Genomic DNA, 15071 nt, shown 5'->3' with positions numbered 1-15071 from the left:
TGCAATTTAATTACTTCAGAAACGATGCAGATATGAAGATTGCAAGGTACATCAGACACTTGAAATTAAGCATGTATTCCATTTTCTATTACTTGATATGAAAAAAACTAAAAAATCTCACTTTTGCCCTTAACTAAAAAAAATCATTAAAAAAGCTTTAATCAATACAGCCTTCAGCATAAATATAGATTAGACGGTGACGAATATCCAGGAACCTTAGAAATCGGGGACGAAAAATATCAAGAAACCTTAGAGATTATACTCAGTCTAATCAAGTAAATCTACATTCTACAACGAGCTCATCTTTGTAGAGTAGAACAGAACAAATACAATCTTCATCTTTAAGTAAAGAAGACAGTATCCAAATTAGCGTTTATTCTAAATACAGTAAAAAACTATTACAATCTATATATAAATTTGGCTTGTCTGTTTGTTTGTTTGTCTGTTTGTCTGTCTGTTTGTATCCAATAAACGTCAAAACGGCTGAACCGATCGGGCCCAAATTTTTTGTGGGACATCTAGGGACCCCAGGGAAGGTTTATGAATGATCAAAATTTCAAATATTTGTCTCCATCAAAATTCGATCGTCATTAAATTTTTAAAAATTTTGAAAATCCGCGAAATTTTTGTGAAAATCCGCGAATTATTTTTGTTTTGTTTTACGATGTACACAAAGAGAACATGTTCACAACTAATTTAGAAGATGGGCGCGAAGCGCCCTCTAAGGCTAGTATGTATAAATATGCGATAATATCATAGAGCATATAAAAGATAAAATCAATCACAGAATAAAATATTGATCTGCTGCTGACATTGACGGACAGAGAGAGAGAATCAATCGTTTAGACATCTCTTAGGCCCGTCCCGAGGAAAGAGGAATCCTGGCAGAAGGTACTTTGCAGATCAAAATAGAACCTCTTCACACTCTCATATGATAAAACCATCAAATATTGTATCCCTATATTAATCATACCTCAAGTACGTATTTGTACAATATCTGATGAAACATCCAAAGACTATTAAAACAAAACCATAATTCTTAAAAACGCTCAATTTATTACCAATTTGACGTATCAAAAATGTAAAACAATTCAGTCATATCACTAGTATGAAAAACTATAGAACGACTACAAAATCCTAGTCCGGTTTAAATTTGTACAGAATTATTCAGAATAATTCAGGACAGATTCATCCAGTACAGAATAATTCAGTACAGATTCATCCAGTACAGAATAATTCAGTACAGATTCATCCAATACAGAATAATTCAGTACAAATTCATCCAGTACAGAATAATTCAGTACTGATTCATCTAGTACACATTCATCTAGTACAGAATCATTCATTACAGATTCATCCAGTACAGAATAATTCAGTACTGATTCATCTAGTACACATTCATCTAGTCCAGAATCATTCATTACAGATTCATCCAGTACAGAATAATTCAGTACAGATTCACCCAGTAAATATTAAGCCAGCGCATATTCATTTTTACATTTTAATCTTATTTGTTCTATTAGTTATTCCTTACACATACAAGATTATCTACTTATTCTGAATACTAAACTAAATTTCTTAGAAATTTATTCAAAACGTAAAAAGTATGTATAAAGTTTAAACTGGAAAGAATAATTCATAAAAACAGTAAAACAGATTTACTTCTCGTCCACTTTTCAACAATGTAAGTCACATTTTCTATTAGTGATTACACAATTCCTTATTTTTCTAGCTTGTTTTCAGGTGTGTTTATTGTTATTATAGATTTTTTTAGTCAACAACATATTTTTTGTTTTGACACAGAAAGAAGTGGGTTCTATTGTCACAGAATGTAGAGAAAGAGTAGGAATTGATATGGATAGATATATAGACGGTTTTTTTATTTGACCAAAGTCTTGATAGATTCTATTTTAAAAATATTTAATAACAATTCCAATCATTCATTATTTTTGAAAATGCGCAATTTAAGCTAAAAAATCCGCAAAATAATAATGGCAGCTTGAAGAGCAACTATTAACAACTAAAATTACAAGTAGAAAAAGGGCGGTAAGAAACTTGTAAACCTACTAAATATTAAAAAGCACAAAGTAATTTAGGAAAGAAATTAGGACTGAAAGGACTGTTCAGGAAAAATGAAAAGTGGGTATAGGCTGAAACCTAAGCATTTTAGGAGTTAATCGAGACCCATAAGAGTTCTATCTGATGTTCCTGTCTCAAGAAATTGATATGAAACTGTGTCAAATTTATACGAAAATATATATACATAAAATTTTGTAAAAGAAAAGTAGGTTTAAATTGATTATATTCAGCAAATACGCAACCAATCTGAAAACGACGATATACCAGAGGAGCATAAGAAACTTAGTTTTGCTTCTATTATTGTTTAATAATTTTTCATTTTTAATAGATATAATTAACAATATCATTTATACGTCCATATCACGTGACCAGTACTCCCTCCAATGGCAGTGCAGTATACTGGTCACGTGATACAGACGGAGACACGTGACAATAATACTACACTGCCATTATTTTTTAAATCTGTTTTTATTCTGTTTATAAACATATGAGAGAATAAACAGAGGAGGAAAACAACAGTTTTATTCAGCAATGGTTTACTCAAGAATCAAATTTCTCTGGTTTTCTATCTTAAAGGGACTGTAAGCGTATTTTCAGGTAACCCTCCCACTCCTGAATGCCGAGTCTATTAGCGCCTGATCCAATCAGGATTCAGTCATGAGTTTGGTGTCTTTTCTGAACCAATAGAAATTGCATTGCGGTAACATCTATCTTTCTATCTATCTCATTATCCAATTAGAGATAAATCCTTAAATCGGCACTATACACTAAATGGAAATATTTACCTCTACTGAAACTATAGTGATCCAAACAAAGAGCAAGGGTACCTTTATACAACAGTACCCTTGAAACCTTCATATGATCAATAATGTGGAAGGCACAGTCTTTTTTTCTGGCTCAAAAAGTGTTTAATTCTAATAATATCTTTATTATTTCTTATAAGCAAGAAATGCTCTCAATATCTGAGAACACTACTCAAATATATATTAGGTCTTTTTGATTTAGCAAAAAATCCGATTGTTGTTTATGTTACGTGACCAATTTCACATTGAGAGCTAAATCAAACGGGATCCAAGAACAATAAATGCAAATGCAGAAATTGGCTTGGTTTGTAGGTTATGTAGCTCCGTGTGCATAGATAAATATTTGCTAAATATGTTTCAGTTTCTCCCATGGTCTGATTTAGAGAGAGAGATTTCAAAACATCACGGAATTTTCTTAGAATCATGATAAACTGATTTGGTAAGTTGTTTATAAAACGCTCATACTCGGTTTCTACTATTTTCTTCAAAATCTTCACAGACTTGTGAAACTTTTGACCTTTTTAGGTTAAAAATAGAACTTTTATCTCTGCCTCTCATTCAACATCCTATAAAGATATATGCTGATTTAAATGGCGAATTTATTTATAATGACTTCAAGATAATTTACAAATGTTTTGAAAGTTCTGGCACTAAAGCTTACCATGTATGAGAGCAGGTGAAATGTGCTTTTTAAACATATTTGTTTATACGCTTAAAACTAGATAACCTACAAATCAAGCCAATGTAGATACATGTTAGATTTCGTTCTCAATGTTAGCCAACCAATATTTGGTTAAGTAGCAATATGAAATGATAAGATTTTTTCTATAATTTGATAAAACCTAAACACCTGATATTTGAGTCGATCGAGAGAGTTCATATATTTCATAAATGCAAAAAATCAAATAGCTATGAAATCTTACACAGAACAATAATAGACAAATGAAAAAAAAACTTCCTCTCAAATCAGAATACCAAGCCTTCAAAAAGAAAAATATTATTTTGACGAATAGATTAAATCCAAATTCGTGTCAACTGTCGGGTCAAATTTTATATTAACTTTTGGAGAAAATAAGTAAATTTTATAATTAAAAAAATGTATGTCCATGGTTATTCTTAAAGAAATCTTGTATATCTATAAATAAAATAGATATCTCGGTTTGTTTGTTTGTATGCTAGATCAGGAACCCCTTGACCAATTTGCCTCAAATTTTGATTGGGAAACTCTGTAAGACCATAGGAATGTTTTTAGCTAAGTTTAATAGTTGAATAGGTTAACTCTTATAAAAAAACTTAGTCGCAAGGCAAAGCATGGTTCCCAAGCTATTTAATAATCTATATATATATATAAAGTACTAACCTCTGTAAGTTTGTTTGTATGTCCGATCATAACTCAAGAACTTCTTGCACGATTTGCCTCAAATTGGTTAAAAAGGTCTAAGTTGAATAGGTTAGGTTTCCAATCCAATCTTTCCCAAGCTAGTCAGTAACATAATATAAAAGATGCGGAAAAAAAAGACAGAAAAAAGCATAACAGCTGGTTAACTTCATAATCCTGGCTAAATTAAAAATCTTGTTTGATTAAAAACTGTGTATTTTAATCTCTGTTGTGCAAAACAGTCAAATGTAGAATTTACATAAATAAAATTCAACAAAAAATCTAACTCTATTAGGTTCTCCAATCTCATACTAGTGATTTTAAATGATTATGACTCGTGACCATTATTTGAGAATAAACTTTTTAATGGGATAGCTCTACGCTTCATCGATTCGATTACAGTGCGCAACAGTAGAGTAGATCTCTTAACAATTGTGTACGTTATAATCCTGGCTAAAAAACCTTGGAACTCCAAGTTGATAATACATCAGGCCTTGGAACACCATGTGTTGATAAAACACCCTTGGAACACCATGTGTTCATAAACACCCTTGGAACACCATGTGCTGATAATACGCCCTTGGAACACCATGTGTTGATAATACACCATTGGAATACCATGTGTTGATAATACACCCTTCGAACACCATGTGTTGATAATACACCATTGGAACACCATGTGTTGATAATACACCCTTGGAACACCATGTGTTCATAATCCACCCTTGGAACACCATGTGTTAATAATACACCCTTGGAAAACCATCTGTTGATAATCCACCCTTGGAACACCATGTGTTGATAATCCACCCTTGGAACACCATGTGTTGATAATACACATTTGAAATACCATGTGTTGATAAGAACTAATAATAAATTGTCTGTCTGTATTATTTCCATCTTCTAATGCCAAGGAAGAAAACACATTCCCTCTCCTGATAATGTTTAATATTCTCATAGATTAATTGATAGACAGACTTAATTGAATATTCTGGGCAGGTCTTCATGGTGATCCCATCTATCAAACAATGATAAATTTTACTTCTTCTTCCATTACTGTGAAGAAGCCGATTACTCCCCAAAAAGTCTATTTCTTGTTTATATCTTTCCGACCTGATGTCGTGGACCGCTGATATTTCAAATCATGAATTTTGTCAGATCAAACAAGGTTTACAGCAGCAGGTGGCATAATATTGTATAGAGCCTAAAAAATAATTATTTATGGCCAAAACGTAAACTATAACTACAACGAAGTGGCATCATGTTTTTATTTTTATCTCTTTTTTTAAATTCTTAAGATATCTCATAAGCCTGAACATTTATGCAAGGACTGCAAGTGTAAAATAGCAAATACAGAAAATCTATAATTAAAAATTAAATTAACTAAATTAATAATCAAATTGCGTGTACAAGGTTAGATTCACTGGATTTTAAAATAATTTTCTAATTTTCTAATTTTCTAATTTTCTGTACAATAATGAGTTCCTTCGCTTGTCAATTTTTCACTAAACTGTAGAATTAGTTTATTATTTTTTATTAAATATTATTTTACTCTGTTAAATCTGTAAGTTTGTTTTTCGATGATAATTTACATCTCTACTCTCTTATACTTCTTTTTTATACCTTTTATATTTATAGCCTGAAGATGCCAGAACGTATATATCTCAAGAAATATTAGAACTCCCCTATAGGATTGATTCATGCCAAAACCTATATTTTTCCGCTCTTAACAATAAGATTAAAGGGATTGTTAGCGTAATTGCCAGCAACCTTCCAAATAAAGATTCACAACGGTACCCTATAAACGGTTGACTGAAAAGGAACGTCGGAAATATCCCTATTAAACTACGGAAACCTTTTAACTGCGAAACAGTTTGTTTCCAAGCTGTCAAATATTTAAGTCAATATTTCAAATTTACCTTTCAATGTTTGGAAACGCTGTTAACGTAAAACAGTTGATTTACTTTCGAGTCGCGGAAGTAGCTGATCAGCTGTTCAGACTTTATACAGCATACAGTTTTAGAGGAATTCAAGTGGGTTTTAATATGTTCAAACAGAGAGAGATCTCTAGTCTCTACTTCATAAACAGTCAAAGGTTTCAATGGTACCATTGTGAATCGGGCATTCTCTTTTTTCCCACGGAGGTTCGCTTGAAATTACGCTTACAGTCCCGTTAAGAAGAATATCCTCGAAAAGGATGAAACAAAATGTTGCTTGATTATATTTCCAGTTGCCAAGATGTACCGGAAATATTTCCAGTTGCCAAGATGTACCGGAAATATTTCCAGTTGCCAAGATGTACCGGAAATATTTCCAGTTGGCAAGATGTACCGGAAATGTGTTTAGATATACCTTCAAGTGTGAAATATTGTCCAATAAAATTCATTTTTGAAAAATTGAAACAAACTTTTTTTTCTAAATAAAGATTGGACAACATATGTTTTTTTTCTCAAAAAATTGAACGTTTCCCTCAAATAACCCCCCTAATCCCTCCCCCCTCACCTTACATAACTTTTTTAATCCTTGGGATGGAAAAGCACTTTGGTAATTTGTTTTAGTTAATCCCAAATTAGATATAAACATTTTCATCTTAAAATCTTCTAAATGTATTTCTAAAAAATTTAATATTTAAATCTAAGATGAATAAAAAAATAGTTCTACGGATAAGACTAAACATAAATAAAGAGATATAATCAAAGATTTAGGAATGGCAATGCCCGATTCACAACGGTAACCTTGAAAGATTTGTCTGATCAAGTATGAATTAGATATCAATATTAATAATATTCAAAACTGATTTGTGTCAATTGTGGTTTCTCTACAAAAGTGGCTTGCCTATTTCTACGTAAAGGAATTATCAGAATTGCAAACTATTATCCTTGAAAACTGCATAGATCAGAAAAAGGTTTAAAGGGTACCGTTGTGAATCGGGCATTGCCATCTTTGTATAAAGGTTCACTCTGAAGCTTACAGTCCCTTTAAGCCTCTTTTATCCTCAATCTAAACAACTGATCAAAAGGATGCATTTTCCATATTCTCATAACTGTTGTTGATGACAGGATAATTAATAAACCTGTTCATGCCTTGCAACGAACCAGTTTATACATACATAGCATACAGCGGTAGAACATTTTGATTATAATACCGCTTAACTCTTATTGGTTAAGTATTAAGAAATTTTTAACATCCGTCTCATATCTTTGTGATCTGATAACAGTATTTACAGAGGAAGCTAATCTAATCCATTGGACTGCAGATATACGGATTAATGCTGTCTGAATAGATTAACAATACAAACGTTTCGACCTCAGTATGGATTATTTTTTGAAATAAAAAACTTTGTTATTTCATATTTTTAGGTAAAATTATAAAGACAGTAAACTTGATTTCAAGAGATCCTCCGATTCTCAATATTGTCATTTTTTAATGTAAGAAAGTGGTAAATTCTGTTAATTTCCTTCATTGTTTATAAAGCATTAATCCGCCGGAAAATAGTCAATTTTCCGCTAAACTATTCAACTAAACCTAGAAAGATTTTTAACTAGAACACTAAAGATAATGTAGAATTTATTAATATTTGTTTCTATGTACATTGAACAAAGCTGTTTATGTGAGAGGTGAAGTAACCTCGGTAATGTTTTACTATTTTCATTTCTCTGAAAGAAAAAAGAAAATGGAGTCTAATCAGATTCTTCTCACAACGAAAACATTATTGTGTCCACATTTAGTAATAAACAAAACAAATTGAACATAAATATACATTAATCTACAGGTCACAGGATAACCCCCTAATATGACCTATAATTGATAATTTATATCTTAACTCATTATTGTTATTAAAAGATCCAATTTACAACCGCGCTGGTCCAAATAACGAGGAAGATTTAAAGGGGGAAAATTGTTAGAGAAAAATACAATGTGTAAAGGTTACGAAGGCTCACACTGAACTATATAGACAGAAATTCATGGAACATTACTGGCATTGAAAACATATAGCATTGTTCCTTGTGCTATCAAGCATTGTTCCTTGTGCTATCAAGCATTGTTCCTTGTGCTATCAAGTATTGTTCCTTGTCCTATCAAGCATTATTCCTTGTGTCATGGAAACCTAAATATGGAATAGTTCCTCTTGTTTTTTGTTTCCATTTGGACAAAAGTTTATTGTGACACTCTTAAATGATTAACCTAATAATTCAAGGTTTCATTAAAAGAGTGGTCGAAACTTTTCCATCTTTAATATGTATTTGACTTCAGTGCTCAGACGGTTTATATTCTATTAATTATTGTGTGTATTTTTAAAAAGTTAAACGTTCCTCTAATTACTTCAACATGTATAACCACCATCCTCACCCCTGACCACATTTTTAACATAACTGTTTTCACTTTGTTAATTTGTTTTCTAGTTAAACGCTAAACATCTTTTCGAATAATGTCTTAATCCATCTCTTGGTACATACAAGGTGTCCCAATAATCGGTGGCGATTTTGATATGCGTAGGTATTTCACCTGCTAGAATTAAGAATTTGATCGTTTATGCTTAGATCGTATAACTCTTGTACTTCGTAAAATGAGTAATTCCCGTATACAAACACAGTACAGTTGTTCCTCTTCAGTGTTTATCTTGTGCAAAAATGTTATAGAACATCATACAAACACAGTACAGTTGTTTCTCTTCAGTGTTTATCTTGTAGAGAAATGTTACAGAACATCATACAAACACAGTACAGTTGTTTCTTTTCAGTGTTTATCTTGTAGAGAAATGTTACAGAACATTCAAAGAAAATTGAATTTTTGCCACAAACTCGAATTTTCTAATCCATATCATTGCCACCTGATGGTGTAAACCTTTGATTTTTAAAACTTAGACTATTTGATCTAACAAATTGTATAGTTTGAAATATCAAAGTTCTGCGACATCGGATTGCAAAGATATAGGGATTAGAAAATGAAAGTTTGTGGCAAAAACTCCGTTTTTTTGGTAGCACAACGCTAATTAGACTATTTCGAATTCGTCTCTTAAATCCCATGGGACACCTGTATATAGTTTATCCCCGAATTTAAACTTAAATATTTCAATCTAATTGAGTTCAGTCACATACAAAATTATCGTTCTCTCCGTTTACTTAAATCCTTGAAAATAACAATATTTGTATATGAACCCCCAGCTTGCTAAAAATTTCATAATATTTTTCATATTCTATTCTATATTTGATGATGTGACTGTTTACAGTTCTTTAAGACACTATTCCTGACCTAGACAGTTCTGAATAATCAAAAAGCAAATCCATGAAATTTAAATCATTACTTTTGATTAAAGTTTTTAAGTCGTAAAATCTCAAAATCTCGTAAAATTTTTCATGCATCGCTTAACTGCAAATTGATCTAACTGAAATATCTTAACATAAAACGGAAACGGTAAATCACTAATATGTAAAGTGTCTCAATTACTCGTAATTAAATGACACCCTTTGCTAATGGTGGATTCCAAAGTCTACTACAGTCAACAAGTATGTATTTACAACCTTTGCTAAATGTAGATGTCAAAGTCTACTACAGTCAACAAGAATGTGTTTACACCTATTGCTAATGATGGATGCCAAAGTCTGCTACAGTCAACAAGTATGTGTTTACACCCTTTTCTAATGATGGATGTCAAAGTTTACTACAGTCAACAAGAATGTGTTTACACCCTTTTCTAATGATGGGTGTCAAAGTCTACTACAGTCAACAAGTATGTATTTACACCCTTTGCTAATGGTTGATTTCAAAGTCTACTAGAGTCAACAAGTATGTGTTTACACCCTTTTCTAATGATGGATGTCAAAGTCTACTACAGTCAACAAGTATGTGTTTACACCCTTTGCTAATGGTAGATGCCAAAGTCTACTGCAGTCAACAAGTATGTATTTACACCCTTTGCTAATGGTAGATGTCAAAGTCTACAACAGTTAACAAGAATGGGTTTACACCCTTTGCTAATGGTGGATGCCAAAGTCTACTACAGTCAACAAGTATGTATTTACACCCTTTGCTAATGGTAGATGTCAAAGTCTACAACAGTCAACAAGAATGGGTTTACACCCTTTTCTAGTGGTGGATGCCAAGGTCTACTACAGTCAATAAGTATGTATTTACACCCTTTGCTAATGTTGATGTCAAAGTCTACTACAGTCAACAAGAATGGGTTTACACCCTTCGCTAATGATGGATGTCAAAGTCTACTACAGTCAACAAAAATGGGTTTACAACCTTTGCTATGAGTATAATCTCAAGAATGGGTTTCTTTACTGACTTTGACATCCACCATTAGCAAAGGGAGTAAACATATACTTGTTGACTGTAATAATGTGTTTATTACACCCTTTGCGAATGATTGATGTCAAAGTCTACTAAAGTCAACGAAAATGAGTTTACACCCTTTACAAATGGTAGATCATTCTTGAAAATGTTTATTATTGTTTGAGAGCTGACTCTTTCACTTATATCTGCACAATGAATATATTTTCAGTTGTGATTGAAATATGAATAGTAAGTTTCAATCAACATAGTATTTTCAATTTGTTCATTTTCTCATTTCAATTGTGTTTCATAGGCAAAGCTAAGCTATTAAAAAGCTGAGACATCTATTAATGTATAGTATTTCTGTAAAAAGTGTATGTATATAGAATATTAACTGTACTATACAGATAATGTTACATGTCTATATATGAATTGTGATTGATTAAGAAAAAGAAAGAAAAAGAAACTTATTTTTCCTGGAAAATATGGATCTAAATTACTATTTTATCAAAGAGTTTTTTTCTTTTTTAATTTGCCGATCCTTATATCTTCGCAACTTGATGGTTTAATCCTTTCATATTTTTAACTTTGATTGGTTGATCAAGTAGATCTCAAATTTCAAAGTATTTATAGCTTATGTCATCATATTTTGAAGTTTACATAGTTTCAGAGTAGAAGTAAATATTTCCATTTACTGATAGCGCGGATTAAAGGATATTCATAACTCTAATTGGATAATGAGATAGTTAGAAAGATAGATGTTACCGCCATACTATTTCTTGGTTCAGAATAGACAACAAACGCATGACTGAACCCAGATTGGATCAGGCGCTAATGGAATCGGCATCCAGGAGTGAGTTGTAAGGATTAGAAAACAAGAGTTTGAGGAGAGTTATCAGTTCCTGACTTTTTGCAGAATTTGAATTTCTTATGTTTGTAAGGTTCAAATGAAAATATTTGCCTATTTTTTTTTGCAGTAAATATAGTATGTTTTTCCTATTTTTGCAAAACGTCTTTAAAGAAATGGCGCCATTAGTTGTATAATCAAGGATAGCAAAGATAAAAACTCCAGGTTGGAAGGAATAGTGAAACATCAACTTGAACATAAAAGTGAACAGCCCCCTAGTTTGTTAGTGCACGTACGCATTTTTATTAGATAAACTAATTTGGGAACCCAGCGTTGCCTGCAGTTTTCCCCATTAAGGGTCAACCTACTTAACTAAGACTTTTTAAACCAGGATAAAACATTCTCGTGGTTCTAACGAGTTTCTCAATCAAATATTGAGGTAAATCAAAACTCTGTAATAGGAAATCGACTTTTAAACTCAAATTTTGACTTTCAATAGTCCAATGAACATTAGGCACAGAAATTGTGCAGTGTGAACAGACCCGACCTATTTTACTTATAAGTGATTAAATAACTTACAAGTAAATCTATTTTCAGTTTTCATTAAGAACCAATTAGTAAATATTAGTAAATGAAACCTTTGTGTTACTTTTATCTTTTAATCCTCATATCCTCTTACTCTCTCCTTTAATACATTAATCTGGTAGAAAGGACATGAGAGTTGTTTTAGTTTAATAAAGCAAAATCTTGTGATCTAGATATATTGCTTTTAATCGTCTTGGTGTTTGTTTGTCCGATCGTCGTTATTTTACAGGACATACATATCTAACTTTCAGAAAAATGTTTTTTTTTGCGAATTTGCCAATTAAAGGAAAACATGATGGCACGGAAGATCTATAACTACATATAACTAAGAGAAGAAGTGCAAAGCGCCCCAGTATATTACAAGATGAAGATTTGTTTCCTCTTTTAAAGAATATGTTCTCAAGTTTTAATATGCTAGCGGGGTTTATAAATGATGCAACTTGTAATATATTGAAAAATATAAAGTTTATTGGAAATCTGTCAATGGAATCAATATTCATAATAAATCTTGTTTTTTATAAAAATATTTTTACTGAAAAGAAAACAATATGGACAGTAATTAGGAGTGTGGGAAGGTTGAAAATTTATATTGAAGATGATCTTTGTAAAATGTTTTCAATGATCAAAAAAGCTCTTCAGGTTCTGGGTCGGAGATATTTTTCAAAAAAGTAAGTTTATGGACTTAATACTTACTTCAATGGCACTATAGTTTCAGTAGAAGTAAATATTTCCATTTACTGTTATAGAGCTGATATAAGGATTTATCTCTAATTGGATAATGAGCTTGATAGAAAGATAAATGTTACCACCATGCAATTTCTATTGGTTCAGAATAGACACCAAACATATGGCTGAACCCTGATTGGATCAGGTGCTAATGGACTCGGCATACTAGAGTGATGGCCTAAATATCTAAGCAAAAATGTTATAAAAAGGCCATACATAACTGAAGTGCCTGGTGTCGACCGTTGAACTTTGAAAAAGTGATGAATTAAGATAAAATAGATTTTTGAATTACAAAATTTTATATTTTAAACTACAAAATACGATTTTTGAAAAAATAAATTCGGCTAATTTAGTAGAGTCGTTTGGTCAGCTATGGCTAACATATATACATGAGCGAAGAGCTAATTATATATACAGAATATTCATAAATCTTAAAAATCAATCAGGAATACGCAAAAAAACTTCTTTTAAAACTGAAGCTTTGTAATATAAAAACGCTTTGTATCTTTGAAATCTTTACGTTTGAAATCTTTCAAAATATAAGTGTGTTAGTATTGGTAAAAGCAAAGTAATTGCAACACTAGAGTTAATTTAATTTGGCCCGGTCTGAAAAGTTGATGCACAATTATTATTTATCTAATACTTTTTTACATTTTTGGAAGGTGAGAATTTGCCCCAGAGGTGCAACCAGCGAATTTTCTAAAAGAGACCCCCCTCTGAGTCCTTTAACAGAAAACAAAAAATTGATAATGTGACTAGATGGACATATTAAGGTTTGTACCTTTGGGAAATATTCTTTTTCTTTATCATAAAGTCTTTCTGACCCTGTCGTATAATCTAAATTGTATTTTCCAAAGATTTTCAAAAAAAAAGATGAATTAATGATAAATGTACAATCTCAAAATGTACGTAATTGACTTTTATTTTATAAAATTGTTTGCTGTTATACACCATGTACATTATACATATACAACATTTTTGGGTTGATTGTACAAAAACATGTAGAGACTAAACTTCATTACCAGTGAAAGGTAAAGTTCAATACGTAGAGAAAGCTAAACCAGTTCTTAAACACTCAACAGTAGTTCAGCTTAGTCCACGCAGTTTAACTAAATCTTACTATTCATTAAATTCGATCCCAGCACAATAACAAGTATGTTTAACTTGTATTTTAAGTTTTGAAAACCTTGAAAACTCAATTCATCATATATTATTTTCAATTTAAAAGTTGTATTAAAGAAAATACTCAAGGAGAGAGAGGATTGCCGTCAGAAGAATAACCATAATGCCATCAGATCTTGATAATTTTTGAAACTTAAATTTTAAAACATCCAAATGTCCCTGCAACCTGATGGTGTTGACCTTTAATATTTCATACATAGGTTATTTGATCAAACGTTATTAAAATTTCTACTGCATTGGGTTGCAAAGATATAAAAATTGGAAATCTGATGTGACAAACCTCAATATCAAATATATATGTACTGTACTGTAGACCATAGTGTTTTCAAAGTTTTATAAACGTAGTATAAAAACTTTAGGCAAAACTTTACCGTCAATTTACCATCAATTCTGCTTCTAAAATATTGAAATCAATCTAAAACTCTTGGTTTTAGAATTGTTGGCGAAAAGATCATTTATAGGAAATTTCTCTGCATTCTTTCTAGATCTTTATTATTATCATCATAACTCATTCTCTTCTTCATATTCTTAGAAATATCTGCAGGGTCTCTGTATGATTACAATGATTACAATGATTGCACTCGTATCAAATATTAGAAAAAAACTCTATTCACAAATTAATAAAAATAACTCATTAATTTTGAAAATACAAAAAAATATTTTTAAATATTAATGGTTGGTTTCAAGGAAACCCTGTTTGTAAAACCTAGTATCATTAAAGTTCCTCTCAGTTTTCTGATTTAAAAATTTACAGATTCACGGTAAACTATAGGTCCTGGTTAAAATACAGTGAGTCTTAACTTTTCACTCATAAAATACAGATTTTTCATATTTGCTTTTTTATACTTTTGATTTGGACTATGAAATTGAATTACTTATGTACATAATTGGTATCTTACGGTATTTTAGACGGATTTTAGATAAGAGATATAACGTGGCTGTAAATATTACGATACTAACAGGATAGTTTAACGTGAATCCAGAGCTGTAAATCTCTCCCTAAACGTTTCTAAGAAGTTGTATGAGTAATGTAACCTTGAGTAGGACTGACACAAAAAGAATTGAGATTCCTATATTACAATCACTCAGCTTTCTGAGCTCCATCTTTACCCTGCATTAGTCTGCAGGGTGTCTTAAAAAATCGTCATATTCGTCTCAAAAAAATTTATTCGTGTTTAAATATATTCTCTGC

The sequence above is a fragment of the Eurytemora carolleeae genome, unplaced genomic scaffold, assembly GCF_000591075.1.
Source record: "Eurytemora carolleeae unplaced genomic scaffold, Eaff_2.0 scaffold758, whole genome shotgun sequence".
In the NCBI taxonomy this organism is placed as follows: domain Eukaryota; kingdom Metazoa; phylum Arthropoda; class Copepoda; order Calanoida; family Temoridae; genus Eurytemora; species Eurytemora carolleeae.
The sequence above is the reverse complement of the archived record's forward strand: the minus strand, read 5'-3'. Positions refer to the sequence as shown.